The 15,628-nt window shown below is 37.9% G+C and overlaps 1 protein-coding gene across 4 annotated transcripts in view; it reads right to left on the reverse strand.

The window, feature by feature from the left end:
- LOC108749701 (CREB-binding protein) overlaps positions 1-15,628 on the reverse strand; it is a 40,431-nt gene that overhangs the window by 11,774 nt on the left and 13,029 nt on the right. The window lies entirely within an intron of this gene.

Here is a 15,628-nt window from a genome sequence, read left to right on the forward strand (position 1 = left end):
ATATATATATGAAACAAAAGAAGATATGTTTTATATACCATAGCTATACGGATTCGATGCACCTAGTTGCCCCATAGTCTGCATATTTGCCATGTTAGGAGGAGCCTGCATTCTGGGACCTCCTTGACCGGGACCGACGATGCCAACTTGATGCACCTGTTGATGAGGACTTTGCCCTCTCGCCGGACCAACCATATGCGCTTGCTGTTGTTGCTGCATTGCAACAGCTCTTGTGTTCATCATTCCAGGACCGTTTTGCATTGGCGTAACCCCGTGAGGAGCACCGGGATGATGTATTGCTTGAGTATTAGGGCCCATCATGGTTACCTTCAAAAGATTCTTGGTCAAATGTACGATTTTATCAATCTTTTTAGACTAGAGAAAAAGTTACTATATTACATAAATCAACATACTGTATTTAAAGGTTGTTTGTTCAAACTGTTTGTTACTATCAAGCTCCCGCCAGCCATTCCTCCCATGTTGTTTCCGCTAGCGGTGCTAGTCATCACTAAACCGGAATTCATACCGCCCGGCATCGACATCGCGGGGTTACTTCCGGCCATACTCATGGACGATTGTAAACCGCCCATCGAATTCGCGATCGACATTTGATTATTCGCCAACGAACTGGCTATACTACTTGGTAGATTACCAAGACTCACGACCATCTGTGGATCGACTATTCCTCCCTTAGAAACGGAAACGTTCGGTGGCGATTGCATATTCGGACTCTTGTTACCTAACGTTCCAGCAGCCATTACTAAGGAATTCGCCACCAAGTTCTTGTTGCCCTGTTTAACAATTTTTTGTAAAGTATAAAGTGTATATCGATTAATAAAATCGTCAGATCTCTAATGTATAATGTAATCGGACCTGCTGTTGTTGAATGAGATGATGAGAGAGTTGTTGTTGCTGCTGCTGTACATGTTGTCTGAGTTCTGTATCGAGAGCACCATTTTGCTGCCCTGGACCAGGACCAGTTGCAGGTGGCTTGGTGCTCTCGGTTGTGGAACCCCAAGATCCAGATGACAGCAAGTCATCAGGAAGATCATTTTCAAGATCGAACATTTCTGTGTTAGAAATGTAATCTGAGAATGAAGAAAAAGAAAGAAATTAAGAACCACATTTCTATGAGCATCTACATCATGTTTTTGTCGTGATAACACATACTGGCTATCAGAAAAAATACATTTCTATATTTGTTACATCAGTGTATGTACGTGACTTACAGTATCATTAATTTATTCATTAATTCATTACTTTGACTTTTCATTTTATTGTATTGTTTAATTTTACTCGCTGTGTATCAAAATGACATTTTTATCTGTTTTTGGACTATTTGAATTTTATCATGAATGCACATTATATACAGTACATGTACTATTTTTCAAGATAACCAGTTCGCAGATTAAAATGATTATAATATTGAGAATGATAAGTACCATAGATACCAAGAAATCATTAGTAATTTTACAAGGGTAAGATTTTAGCGCCGTCACCATAGCTTTTAGCATCAAAATTTTAGCAGAGTATCTATATCTTCGATATTACAAATGTACGTGTTACATCATTATGTGCATAATGTATTATAGACCCTTTTATATACATATATACACATATAACTGCATGTAAATATACATATGTACATGCGTGTATATAGAGACACGTACAGGCAAAGAAGCATTTAATTTTCATCTATATTAAAAAACTTTCGATGCTATTAACATCATTAAAAAATGTTCACATTCCTATTAACATCATTAAAAAATGTAAACATTTCTAAGCAAATAAAACTGTTAAAACTTACTCATCTATCCACGACTGACCATATATACATTGACGGAGAAAAAAAGGGTGTACATATATAAATGTATACGTATGTATATGTAGGAAAAGTACAAATGCAAAAAGGAGATCCTATATATCAAAATAAAAACGAAAAAAAAAAGAAAAAATTACAGAAAACTGTACGTGGGTGTAAAACAAACATGAAAAATAAGACATGAGACATACACTGCATGAGCATAACGTAAAGGAGCCTTATTCTACAGCAGAATGAAAATTTTCGGCATAATAAATTAGTGCTAAACTAAACAAGCATCCAGCGAAGCTATCGATGGCAAACTTTATAGAAGAGTCATGCGAAGAAATCAGTCACTCTAGAAAATATCTGTTCAAGCAAAATAATACTCCCGACGCGCCATGTTCGTAAGAGAATGTCGGTTCTCTTCATCCTAAAAAAGAAGAAAAAAAGGGCAAAAATTTCTCAAGAACTTTAAACAAGATTTGTCTGCGCACGCACAGATTTTCATTCTATATTTATGTTCCTTTATAAATATCTGTAAAAGATTTAATTGATATAGACCGAGTCGACTCCCCACCTACGCTATTTATTATCAGCGCTGTATCGTAAACTCTCTTTATGTTAGAAGCACAGTGTTGTATGCATACTTAATTTCACCTTTGCAATTCCTCCGCAAGTCCACGAGCTCGGGGCGTGTGTGTCGCATGTCTATGTTACGTTTTGATTCACATCGAGAAATGTCTCACGGTGTTCATTACAGAAAAGAGGGGAACTCGGTTTATCCTGAATTCTTATGTACCTTTATAGCAACCACCGATCCAATTTTTCTCCATTGCTATGTAAAGTGAATCAGTCCGTGATCAAAGTAAGACAATACTTAATATATCCGTATTGCCGCTCTATATGCTCTGCCATATTTTTTTCAAAGATAAATTATCACGACATCCATTTCTTTCACATTCTTCTCTAACCGTGTCGACAATAGACTAAAGTTATTGAACCATAGTGACAATATGCCAAAACTATCACCCATCAGAAAGTACTGGTGAGACTGGAAGATGTCACTGAAAATCAGAGACTGAGGCAAGTAACTTTAACGAGAGAAACGTATGGTACTATGAGATGATCGAACGGACAAACAGATTTCATTTTTTTTTTTTTTGCGGTGCCGAAACTTGATACTTTTTCGAGATTGTCGCTTTTTTGATCTGATAATGATATTTACTTCTTTTCTGGATGGTATTGTTGTTCCAGTGTTGCAGCGGATGCTGTTGCAGATGTAGATGTTGCGGTGGAGCCTGTATTTGTTGCATGTTACCACTGCCACCTCCCCCGTAGTTCGTATAAGCAGGGTGCATCAATAAAGGCGGCATACCCACTACTATATCACAGTTTTTCGTTTAATTTAGGAACGAAGGAGAATATACTATTCAAAGCTCGTTCTCTGGATTATGGTACTATAAGGTCGGTATTCATAATCAATTCTTATTTCGAGGCCATCTTAAGTAATGTCTTAAGATACTAATACTCTGATATGCAGTTTTGCTGAAGTATCTAAAAATGTAGCACTGAAAATAATTTTTTTGGGCCATAAAAATAATTATATAGGACGTTCAAACTGCTAGAATGTTCAAACTTTTTGTCATCAAACGTCTTGCTAAATTATTTAAACGATTAAAATTATTTTCATATCTGCATGTAGCACAAATTTTTAGATTTTAAATCTAAATACTTCAGCAAAACTGTTCTTGTCGTATACTTAAGATGATATTAAATATAAGAATTGACTACGAATACTGATCTAATTATAAGTAGCAGAAACAGTTTGAGAATTCGACTTTTCGGTCATCGTCAACGACTCTCACGCACACTCGCGATTCTTGGCGATTGTGAAAACTCGAGCAAACTGTTTCTGTGACTTTATCCGTTTTTTAGTACCCTCGCAAAGAAGCGATTCGAAGAGTCCGCGATTACATCCGAGTAAAAGATAATTACAAATCGATAATAATACAGCGTTATGTGCGTCAACTTCGAGTTTGAAAACTGTTAAGGGATGATTGAAATGTGTTTCAAAAGGGTTTAATTTAAAAAACAAAAAATAAAGGAAGAACAAAGAGATATATATTAGCGCATCGTTCATGCCAGCAAGATGTAATCTTTAACATTAAAGTGTCATGCACCCTCATGCACTACAAGATCGCAACTATGTTTTAAATCTAGAATATGTCTAGAAGAATGTAGAACTGTCATTATGGCACATTCGTTTCAAAACAGAGCAAGACAGTGTAATGTCCATTTCTACCAAGATAGATTAACTTTAATCTCTTAATTTATTCCCAGACAACATGAAGAATAACCAGAATATTAGACGTTTCTAAAATGTCTTTATAAATGGTCCTTTATAAATGGTAAAAATGTCTTTTAAATTAAAAAAATATCGGTGTAAATTTAACACAATGTCTACATAATTCTCACCGTACTGGTATTAATAGTAATCCTTCAGACCTTGTGTACATTGCAATGTACAATACATTAAATTTGAAGACATCCGTTGAAATGTATTTAGTTCTATCGACATCATCACAGATGTATATAATAATGTACATGTTAGAAAAATAGTTAAAATTAAAAAAAATTAATTTTTTACCATAAATTATTTATTACTGTAACCTTAAATTAAATTTAAAAAAAAATTTAACATTGGTTCCATTAAAATCAGATCTGAAAGAGTCAACATCAACATAATATAAAAAATAGTGTGAATTTAAAATCCATGATCAATACAATCATGGTGTGGATTTAAAACCCAGGAGGTTAAATCCACATCATGTTAGTGTTAATATTACCAACACAGTGAGAAAAATTGTATAGACACCTTGTGTTGTGTTAAATTCACGCTATTTTTTAGAGTGCCACAGAAAAGACAGTTATGTTGATCTACCTAAAAATTTAGCTAGCTACAGATCTGAAAATAATTTCGTTGGGCCATCAAAATAATTATGTAGAACGCTCAAATTGGTTGCTTCAGAATGTCAAAACTACAGCTCATCATGTTTAAATTTTCTACGTAATCGTTTTGATGATCCAATAAAATTATTTTCAGATCTGCATCTACTTAAATTTTGAGGTACTTCAACAAAATCATTCTTTCTGTGTTTCAAGATGCTTTTTAGATATCTTTCAAACGTCTCATGTCTCGACTTTGGACTTTATGTAGTCTGGGTTTTTTACCTTTTTCTAATATCTAGAATTAGAAGAAGAAGAATTAAACCGAGATTAAAATTAATCTACAATAATAAAAACGAACACAAGTGTAAAATGACGGAGCAAGTAACGTACGAAGTTATTCTCTCGACAGACTCGCGCGTGTATCCTGTCCGCGTGTAAATCTCCGAGCGAAACTCGGCGCGCCGCACCGCGGCTCTCCTCGTGTATCATCCATCTTGCGTCGACGGAGCTCGCGTCGCGTCACGAGAGTATCGCAGAACGACATTGTCGTGATCGTCGCCAAAACAGAAGCAGGATCGGCGAGGTTTCGCGCGTACGCGTAGAGTCATTACCTAAACGTTAAGCCATAAGAAATTGATCGATCGTAGTCGATTATTCTTCTCACATTCGATCTGTGATTCGTCAATTTCTTACGGCTTATGACTTAAAGCTCAGGTAATGGCTTATAGTAGAAAGACACAATTAAAAAGCACAAGCAACAGAAACATGGAATGAACAGATTTATTTCAATCTAAGAGAAACTGTGAATATTAGGTGATCAACTCCTTAAGAACGAAAAAAGGGACATTTACAAAATTCCATATTATTATAATTGTCGTAATTACATTTTAATAAATAAACATTTTTTATAATTGTTAATGAAATACATAAACAATATTATTATTAGGTATTATTAGGTTGTTAAATAAATAGTAACAACTAATGTACAATATAACCACAACAAAAATTACATCAAGTTACATTTCAATTTTTAAAACTTATACCTTTTTACTGAATGTATTTTATGAATGACATTTGGGTTTTTAGAAATCATAACATTCTATCATATACTTAAAAGAGGAACAATTTATAATCTTCAATTTGTAAGAGTTGATTATTTGAAGCCAGTATTCATAGCCGGTTCTTTTTTCAAAATTGTCTTAAGTAATTCTAAAATCTTTGAAGTGGAATCTAATTCTAAAAAGTGACAAATAATTGAACTACAATTGAGTTAGTGTTGAAAAAGAGAGGCTCGGCTGTCAATTTTAACAGTGAGATTTCACTCTTTAGAGTTAGAATTCCATTCTAAAGATTCTTGATTTTAAAAAGAATGTTTTAAAAAGAGATGTCTTAATACTGCTTTGTAGATGGTATTCACAATCGATTCTTGTATTAATTAAGACTGTCTTGAGTACAATCTTAAGATGTCAGTGGACCAATCAGACAACCTATTAGCATCTTAAGACATTACTTAATACGTTCTTGAAATAAGAACAGACTATGAATACTAGCCTGTGATTGGTTTATAACACTTTAAGATTATACTTAAAGCTGCTCTTAAAATAAGAACGGATTATGAATACTGATCTGTGATTGACTTATAACACATTAAGACGGTCTTAAATATAATATCGAAAGATTCTGAATATCGTCTCTATAGTGTACATACGTCAAAATTCATGATATTCTGACAGGTTGAAATCGTATACCCTGTCTTTCTATTGCCTGTGCTTTTTAATTATGTTTCAAGCTTAAATTCCGTGGAAAATAGATAACGCGTTCGATTTTGATCGAAACTCGTCGGCGCACGCCACGAGCATCTTGGCGCGCTCACGTGAGACTTCGCTTGGAGATTCGGCGACGCCTGGGCGATCCATCGCGACGCGGTGCGTCGTATCGCGTCGCGTCGCCGTCGCAAACAGACGGCGGACTGGCTGGCCAGCCAGCACAGCCATGGCGGTCAGCTGCGCCCGAGAGAATCGTAAAAACCGCGCCGGGTCTCTCTCGGCCCGGGTCTCTCCTTTTTTTTTCTCTTCTCCGCCGTGTGCGCGTGTACATGTGTTTGTATGTGCGTGTATGGCGATGCACGCGAGATGCGCGTCACAATGTACGCGTGCACGCGTTACTCCTGCGTAAGGTTAGTCGCGGAACTGCGCGCGGTTCCCGGAAGGAAGGAAGGAAGGAAGGAAGGAAGGAAAAAAGAGAAAGAGAGAGACAGAAAGAGATGATCGTCAGGGCTAAAAGGCCTATCCTTTATCGCTGCACTGGACTAAATCTTGCTTTTGTCAAACTTGAAAGAAACATCTATTTTATTTTGAGTACAAGTGCGCACTGCTCGCAGAACACAAATAGGAGTATTACATGAATATTATAATTTCCCACTGAATGTTAGAGTTACTTGTACTTATTGCACTCAGCATCTTTGTTTTCTCTCTCTCTCTCTCTCTCTCTCTCTCTCTCTCTTTCTCTTCAATGTCCAAATGTACCTATGTCCTTCTAATTTTTAAGAATTTCAAGCAACAGATCTATAAATGTAACACAAAGCCCTGATTAAATTAGAGATTGAGATTGGATTGGAATTTAACCAATCAGAGAAAAAAAATCGACCCTAAGTTTAGTGAACTTTGCTTTGAGTTAAACTTTAATTCACTCTCAATTCCAGTCTGATCACATGTTTTCCAAATCAAAATTTGGATGTGCGTTCTTTTCAGCTGAATTTTTGCACTGCATTTTTGGAAACCTCCAGATAAAAAAAAAAAGATAAAAAAAGATGAACGGTGCAAGTTTAGTTAAAAATTACAAGCCTATTGTTGTAGGAAATTATGACATAGATGAAATATTACACTGTTACTTTCTTCTGCGAGTAGTTAAGCAAAGAAGAGACCCCTAAAGACATCGGAAGAAGGGAGAAGCCCGTGATACACAAGGAAGATGGAGAGAATTACGAAATGGAGATTAGAATTTAATCAATCAAAAGAATGAAATTAATTGAAACAAAAATTATCTGATTGAATTTCAATCTTCAATTCGCAATCCTTAGGTTTGGTTCCACCAATGTAAGATTAACTTTAAACAGTTTATTTTTTATCTTTTTTAAAAGACTAAGAATTCTAAAGACATCTAAGCATCTAAAGAATCTAAAGAATGTAAGAACTAGAAAAAAAAAAGGTCTGTTCGCATTGCTTGCTCATATTTTTCTCTCTCTTCAACACACTCGAATATATATTTACCTCATTTTAAGTGCAAAAATTTCTAGTGATTCAGGCAGCAGATTTATTGATAAACGGCAAGTTAAATCAAGGTTAAAGTTAATCATTAGTGAAACGGGACTCTACAGTCCCCAACACGTGTTAATGTCCAACATGGGCTGGAAGGAAGCTGAGGAACCGCGGTGATCAGAAAAAAAAAAGAGACAAAAAATACAATAGAATTGGCGAACAACTTACCCGTCGAATCCGACGTCCCCTGGAACGGATCGAGCTTGGGCCGCTTCGGCGGAGGGCCGTCCACCAGGTGGTCGGCCATGGCTCCTCCGCGCGGCTGTTATCTTTCTTCCGTAATAACCTAACCTCTCGCTCTTCCTTCCCACTTGCGCTCGTCTCTCGCTGATCCCCCTCGTCCCTCGCTCGACCACCAGCGCGCGCGCGCGCGCGCGCGCACACACAGGTAGCACGACCGCGTCTGGTCGTACACGCGTCTCGCAAATGAAACAGCACCGTGGGTAGCTGAGTGAAGCCCTTGGTTGGTCCTTAGTCTCCTCAACTAGAAGACCACCGTGGTCCTGGTTGGCGCTGGCGCCGTTACTACATTCGTCGTTTCTGTTGTTACCAAATCTATCAGTGTTGATGCGATCGCCGATGACAATGACGACGACGACGACGACGACGATGACGACGATGACGACGACGACGACGACGATGATAATGTTGATGATAATAATAATGATGATGATGAAGATGATGATACAGCTACCACTTGCTCCCTGCCAGTGGCGGGGCAACCACGTAACAATTTCACCGTGCCGCAATGGTACTCGCGCGCATAACAACAACAATGAGAACCGCGGCGCGTGGAGCGTCCCCGTGTAGCATCCTGTGGTGCACGGTCAACCATTGGGCATCGTAGAGCTCGGGGTACGTCGAACCCCCGGCGTCAGAGCCCGCGAGCGCACGAGCAGGCGAATACAAAAAGTAATAATGCACACACACGCACACACACACACACCGTAGAAACGGACCAATAGAACCACTAGGCACCAAAAGCACCAGCGGAGAGACGGCGACGACGGTGACGATGGCGACGACGAGTAATGTCTGATGCTGCTCTCTGTCTATCTCTATCTCTCTCTCTCTCTCTCTCTCTCTCTCTCTGTCTTTCTCTTTCTCTCCTTCACTCCGGCGAACGACGAGACGGCTGCCGCGCCGCGTCGCCGGCGATAGGACGGGACGGCAGATCAGCAGCCGCGTCGAGAAGCGAGAAGAACACGACGGCAACGGCGGTTACGACGAGACGACGACGACGACGACGACGATGATGTCGACGGTGGCGGCGACGACGGCGAATCGCGACTCCGCTACTCCGAAGAACGCCGAGAGACGGATGATGAGCGCGCGACGCGCGGACTCGTCTCGACTAGATCGCAGCGGCTCGTCTCGTCACGATTCGATTCACCTCGACTCGCTGCTAGGTTCTCGCGATTCCGACGCACCGCTGAATAATCTCTCGCGACTCTCCCGCTCTACTCGCTCTCACTCTCGCGCTGGCTCTCAACGCTTAACTCACTGTGTGCGTGTGTGCGTGTGTGTGTGTATATGGTATGGTGTGTGAGTGTGTGTGGTGCGTGTGCGTATGTGTGTGTGCGCGCCTGTCTGTCTGTCTGTCTGTCTCTTTCTCTTTCGCGCTCTCCTTAACTCTCTCGATCACCCTTCGGCACTTGTCTATCTTCTCTCTAAAATGTAACAATCGTATGTATATCCAACGCGATCGTACGTACTGACCGTACGACGACTCGCTAAACGACTGGCTGCGCGCACGGCGCTAGCTCAAGGCGACGATGTCGCTCTCGAGGCCCTCTGGTACCATCTTTCTCTCCTCTTCTCTCTCTCTTAGCCTCGGACACACTGCGACACACAGGGCGCGCGAACGATCAGCGGGAAATGAGCGTTTATCCCCATGCACTCGCGCGCGATATCGCGGACGCGAGCAAGCGGACGCGATCGCGGGTATCGGCACATACGCGGCCGCCGCGCTCGCCACAGAAATTCGCTCGGAAAAACCGATCGCGAGATCCTCCGTTACCGCACGAGCATCGGCTAACGTTAGCTAACGTAAAATGGCGGCCGCTGTTGACGAGTTTTTCTACGATTGTCAGAATATGCCTGTCTTCTGACTCGGCGACAATGGCCGTGACTGTAGACCGCCGCGCCGATTGGCTCAGCCGGTCACGTGACCCAATGGGGCGTGCGCGATTGGATGTTGCGAGTTGTGGAGGACGGGAAAGCCATGGCTACATCCACGCCGCCTGTCGACCGAGCCTCCGCCGAGGACCGCTCGTCGTTTCCGTGGCGCCGTTGTGCGTAATCATTGAATCATGGCCGCAATCATGTACCGACCTGAGCGGCAACGCGAGCCGCGAGCTGCGAGCGGAGCTGCCAGGAGCTGACAGGAGTTGTGACAAGCTGCGAATCGTAGACGCTTTTTCGAACATTCTCGAACAGGATACTTTTTGGAAATTAGGATCGCTCTTTTCCATTCTCTCCTCGCAAAGGGAAAGGACAGTGCCAGCGCGCGCGATCGCGACTTTCCGTGTTTTCTTTCGATTCACCGATGGACGTCTTTTGAACGATCCCGTCGTGAATTATACGTATCTGTCACGTCGACCGAAACGTATCTGATATCTTTGGATCGAAGGAGTGGTACACAGTGACATTCTGCCGATCGTGAAATAGCCAGCTGTTGAAATGATTTTTTTTTTCTGAAACGACGTGTTCGTTTCTGTTAAATATGAATTGAATATTAATTTTCATTTAACTTACTCTTTGTTTTTTCCTAGTTCTGAGAAGTAGAAAAAGATACTAAGTGATGAATCGAGATTAAAATTAATGTATGTTAATGGAAATGGACATTTAAATAATTTTTCTTGAATAACTTGTGTCTATTTTTATCAATGTAAGTTAAATTTTAATTTGTCTAATTTACTCTTTATCTTATTCTAAATAGTTTTAAGAAAAAACGATGTTAAATTAAACCGAGATTAAGTTGATTCATTAGAGAGAGAGTAGAAATAAATATTAAATAATTTTTTTTTAAACGACATCTGTTTCTACCAGTGTAGATTGAATTGTAATTTCTATCTTATTTTTTTATTTGTTTCTAGTTTTGAGAAATAGGAAGAGATATGAAATTAAATTGAGATTATATAGTTAATCTCTATCTTAATAAAAATAGCTATTAAATATTTTTTTTTAGACGTATCCATTTTATCAATGTAAATTGAGTTTTAATTTTACCTTAGTCTAATTTAATCTTCATCATTCTAGTTTCTAAAAATTAGCAAAAATAGTTAAACATAAATTAAACTTAATCTCCGTTAATAGAAATGAACATTAAATAATTATTTTGTTTTAAATATTTTGAGTTTTTGATAGATTGATTCCTTGGCATTAAATAATCTTTTTGAAACAATTTGTATTTTTACCAGTACTGATTCTTATTTTTTATCTGTTATTCTAGTCCTGTCTGTTTTTACTAATATAGATTAATATATTTATTTTTTTTAATCTTTTTTTAGTTTTATATAAGGATTAGAGAAAGATAAAGAATAAATTAAATCCAGAGATTGAAGTTAATCTGTACTAAAAATGGATCCAAAAATTAAAAAAGAAGAGTGAGTTAAACTGAGATTAAAATTAATCTATATTGATAGAAATATAGGTTAAACATACACAACTTCTTTCTCTAGGTCCTTCTCATTTTTATTTTTCCAGAGATTTCGTGAAAATTATATGTAATTACATGCATTTTACAAAAATAATTAAATGCAAAAATTACAAGTTACTGTTATTTGTTATCATTTTTACAAAAAGTAATAACATTAGTTAGCTACCTGTAAATGAATAACACTGTGTATTTGCGGTTGTATTTTCTTTATGATGATTAAAATAAAAGCAGCTTTACAATTATTGTAAAATTCTTTAATATGATTCGACTTGCTTTTAGTTCCTCATTGGATCTAAATGTATAAATCAATTCATACTCTTTAAAGAATCTTACAGTAGTTGCAAAACTGTTTTTTCTGCTAATCGCAGCCAGTAATGTCCATTTCTATCAATATAGATTATCTATAATCTCCCTTATCTACTTCCACTTCTAAGAACTAGAAAAAGATAGAAAGTGAATTAAACAGAGAGTAAAGCTAATCTACATTGGATAAAAATAAACAAATTGCGTTGCAAACTGAAATGCATGCTGTGTTATTTTTACTTGTAATTATTATTATTAAAAAAAAAGCACTTATACTTCCCTACTCTCTATTATCCTAGAAAGGAAAATAATGACGGAACAATTCATGTTTTGTATATGAATACACTGGCTTTATTAATCTCTTACAAATCTGTTCCTGAAATAACGTTATGATATCGATCTGGATTGCAATATTTCATTATCAATCTTATCAAATTATCATATTCATCTTTATTACATTATAATGCAGTTATGCAATACAACGAGATAATTGAGTGACCAAGGTTACGCATGCAGAAAGAAAATCTCCGCCGATGCAGATACTCGCACATCCGAGGTTACTAAAGTAAACCATGTTATCTGTTGCCGGAGTCGCTAAGAGTTCGTTGCAAGGTGGTTCCGCGAAGGAACCATTTGATTAGTGATCTCTGATACTTTTTGACATAATTAACTTTCCAGCAATGAAAAATTCCGTACATAAATTCAGTTTAATAACGAAGAATAATGATTAATTACATACTTTAAATACTAACAGCACTGAGTAAGTGTTTTTAATATTCGAAATTATTAATTATTACCTTCCATTATTACATTTCTGAGGGAATTCTTGCAGTTTTCCTTGGAGTTCTTGGAATTTTGCAATTGCATCAAGGATTTTCGAAAACGCTACCTCCTTTCGTTCATCGTTATATTAAAAATCGATAATGTAGAAATTAAAACGCATCCCGAATTAAAACATAAATGCGTTAATTGATTGAGATATACTATAAGTTAAATTAAAATATAACAAAAAACAAGTATAAACATTAAATGTGATATAACAAAGTATAAAAAGAAACATAAAGATTCACGCAGAACAGTAGGTGACAATGATGTTGAAATGAAAGTAAAGAGTTTTTAATAATTTTATATTTGCCACAGCTTGTAAAGTTTGCGAAGTGTAACAGACCGTAATGAGTAATAGAGTAATAAGTTTTCCTTAGCATTTTATTGAGTTTATTTATTTCATTGAGTTGTTAATAAAATTCTCTCTCTTGGTTCGTTTATTTATTTAAGAATTTATTTTGACACAAAGGTTCACAATTAGTTTAGATTTAGATTAATTTAACCTTTATCGATGCAAGGAACGCATCAAGAAAATGTCAAAATAACAAAGTCAAAATAACTATGAAAATCAAAATGATGATTTTTGGTGAGGTTAGATTGTTGTTACAATGTCAAAATGTAGATTTTAGTTATAAAATTGAATGTTTATGATGTTAAGAATCGAAATAAAATTATCTTGATTTTTTGTTAACTTTTGTATATTCCTTGGATAAAGTTAGAAAAGAGGAAACATTCTCTACCAATACAATATAGATACAAATTCAACGACATTAAATATTAGAAATTATATATAAGAGAATAAACCGAATGCCAACGCAGCTTTAGCCACGAGATAAGGATTAAATAAAATAATAGTAATACACCATCATTTTACAGTCGTTTTGATGTTATATATCTGTGAGATCATTTAGATTTTTTTATTCTACTCAAAGAAGGAAGGAATCCCAACATTCTCAAGTTTTGTGTTTTATCCGCTAATCTGTCAACCGTGTCGATTTTTCCGCGAATATAATTCGCACATTGCGGCATGTCGATTTCTTCAGAAAAACGCGAGCGGCACGCGCCATGTCATTTCTTTTCTTTCATCTGGAATCACTTTCGTTACTGCGATATACGTCCCTTAGAATTGTTTACTCACACGTACTCTCCTTTTCTCCCTTTGAAATCTACAAGTAATACACAAGTCAACAAAAAAATCAAAGTAGCTTAATTTTGATTTAATATTAACGAATAGTCAAATTTTGTAACAAAAAAATCCTCATTCTGTCTTTCATGATGTTAAAATGAAGGCTGCGTTCCGTTGCACATGAAGTATTATTTTATCCTTGTTTCACATTGTAAATAACAAGGATAAAATGATACTTCATGCGCGTAATACGTGCAATGGAATGCATCATTTTGATTGTCTCTTGATTTGTATTCCTTGAGAAAATTTAATGCACAGAAGTCATGATATCATAAGGATATCATTATAACCTTGTTTGTTATATATAAATTCATTTTTAAGGCACTAAACGTCATAATGACGTTCCATGATATTATTATGACTTATTATTATGACTCTTGTGTTCTACAGTTAGTGTTGCCAATTTAGTAGAATTTCTACTAGATTTGGAGGTTTTTTTCTTTTTACCAGGAGAAATTTTTTGGAAGTACAAAAAGTTTAGGAGAATTTTCTGGTGACTTTTGGAGAAGAAAAAAAATACGAAAAAAACCCAAATTACAGTTAAAATATTGAGAAAATCGCAATGTAAAGGATAACTTTCGAATAAACTTGGCAATAGTGGCTCCTACTTGCGAGTTCTCGCGTTTGTCTCGAAATTCGGGAAAAATTCGAGAAAAGTCGACGGTCGCAAGATGGCCAAAGTTGATCTATCTATTTCTCTCTCCATTTCTCTTTGCCGAGCCGAGAGGAACAGTCAGCGCATATATAGGGGGAGAGGGCACGTTGCGCGGAACGCTCGTCCCGTCCCGTGGAGTTCGCGGCTGGCCGCACGCGGGACGGAGGTGCGAACGGCACGCGACCCGACGCACGTATCGCGCGTGAACCTGTCGGCGTCTCCCTCTCGCACTACGTCGGCCCGCGGCCGTCTCCGTCGTCGCGGCGGCGGTGGCGGTGGCGGCGACGAGGAGAGCGGAAAAGAAACGGGTGAACGCTCCGACGGACGTGGAGGGTGGAGGGGTCTTTCGAAATGGGACGGGAATCGGATGACGGCGTGGCAGCAGCCGCCTAGCCACCCGCCTCGGTGACAGCGGCTCTTTGTATACTAATACTTCGTAGAGGATCGCCGCCGCCACGCGTCCGGCGTCGCCTCGTATAATATAATCTATAATATATACGTATACGCGGCCCCCGTCATTTGCGATTTCCGAGACGACCAGCGCGGCCACGCTCTCTTTCTCTTGTTTTCTCCTTGGGTGTGTTCCATTTGGCGCTCACAGTACCTCTAAGTATCATTAGTCCTTGTTTAACATTTGATAAATAACAAGGATGAAAATAATTCCAAGAGCGCTGTGAGCAGCCTCTATCTTTCTTTTTTCAACGGAGTGAAGGAGAAACAAAATCTGCGCACCCTTTGGAAATGACGATTCCGCACGTTATCGTCGAGAGAAAACGTAAAATTTGAAGATGTTGAGGCTAGAAATTTCATTTCTGTTACGTAACAATCGAGAGGATAAATTGGGATAAATCGATGCCTGATACGCGAAGGGATGAGAAGGATTCGCGTAAATGTATATATAACAAATGTATATATATATATATATATA

This window comes from Trachymyrmex septentrionalis, unplaced genomic scaffold (genome assembly GCF_001594115.1).
Source record: "Trachymyrmex septentrionalis isolate Tsep2-gDNA-1 unplaced genomic scaffold, Tsep1.0 scaffold31, whole genome shotgun sequence".
Lineage (NCBI taxonomy): Eukaryota > Metazoa > Arthropoda > Insecta > Hymenoptera > Formicidae > Trachymyrmex > Trachymyrmex septentrionalis.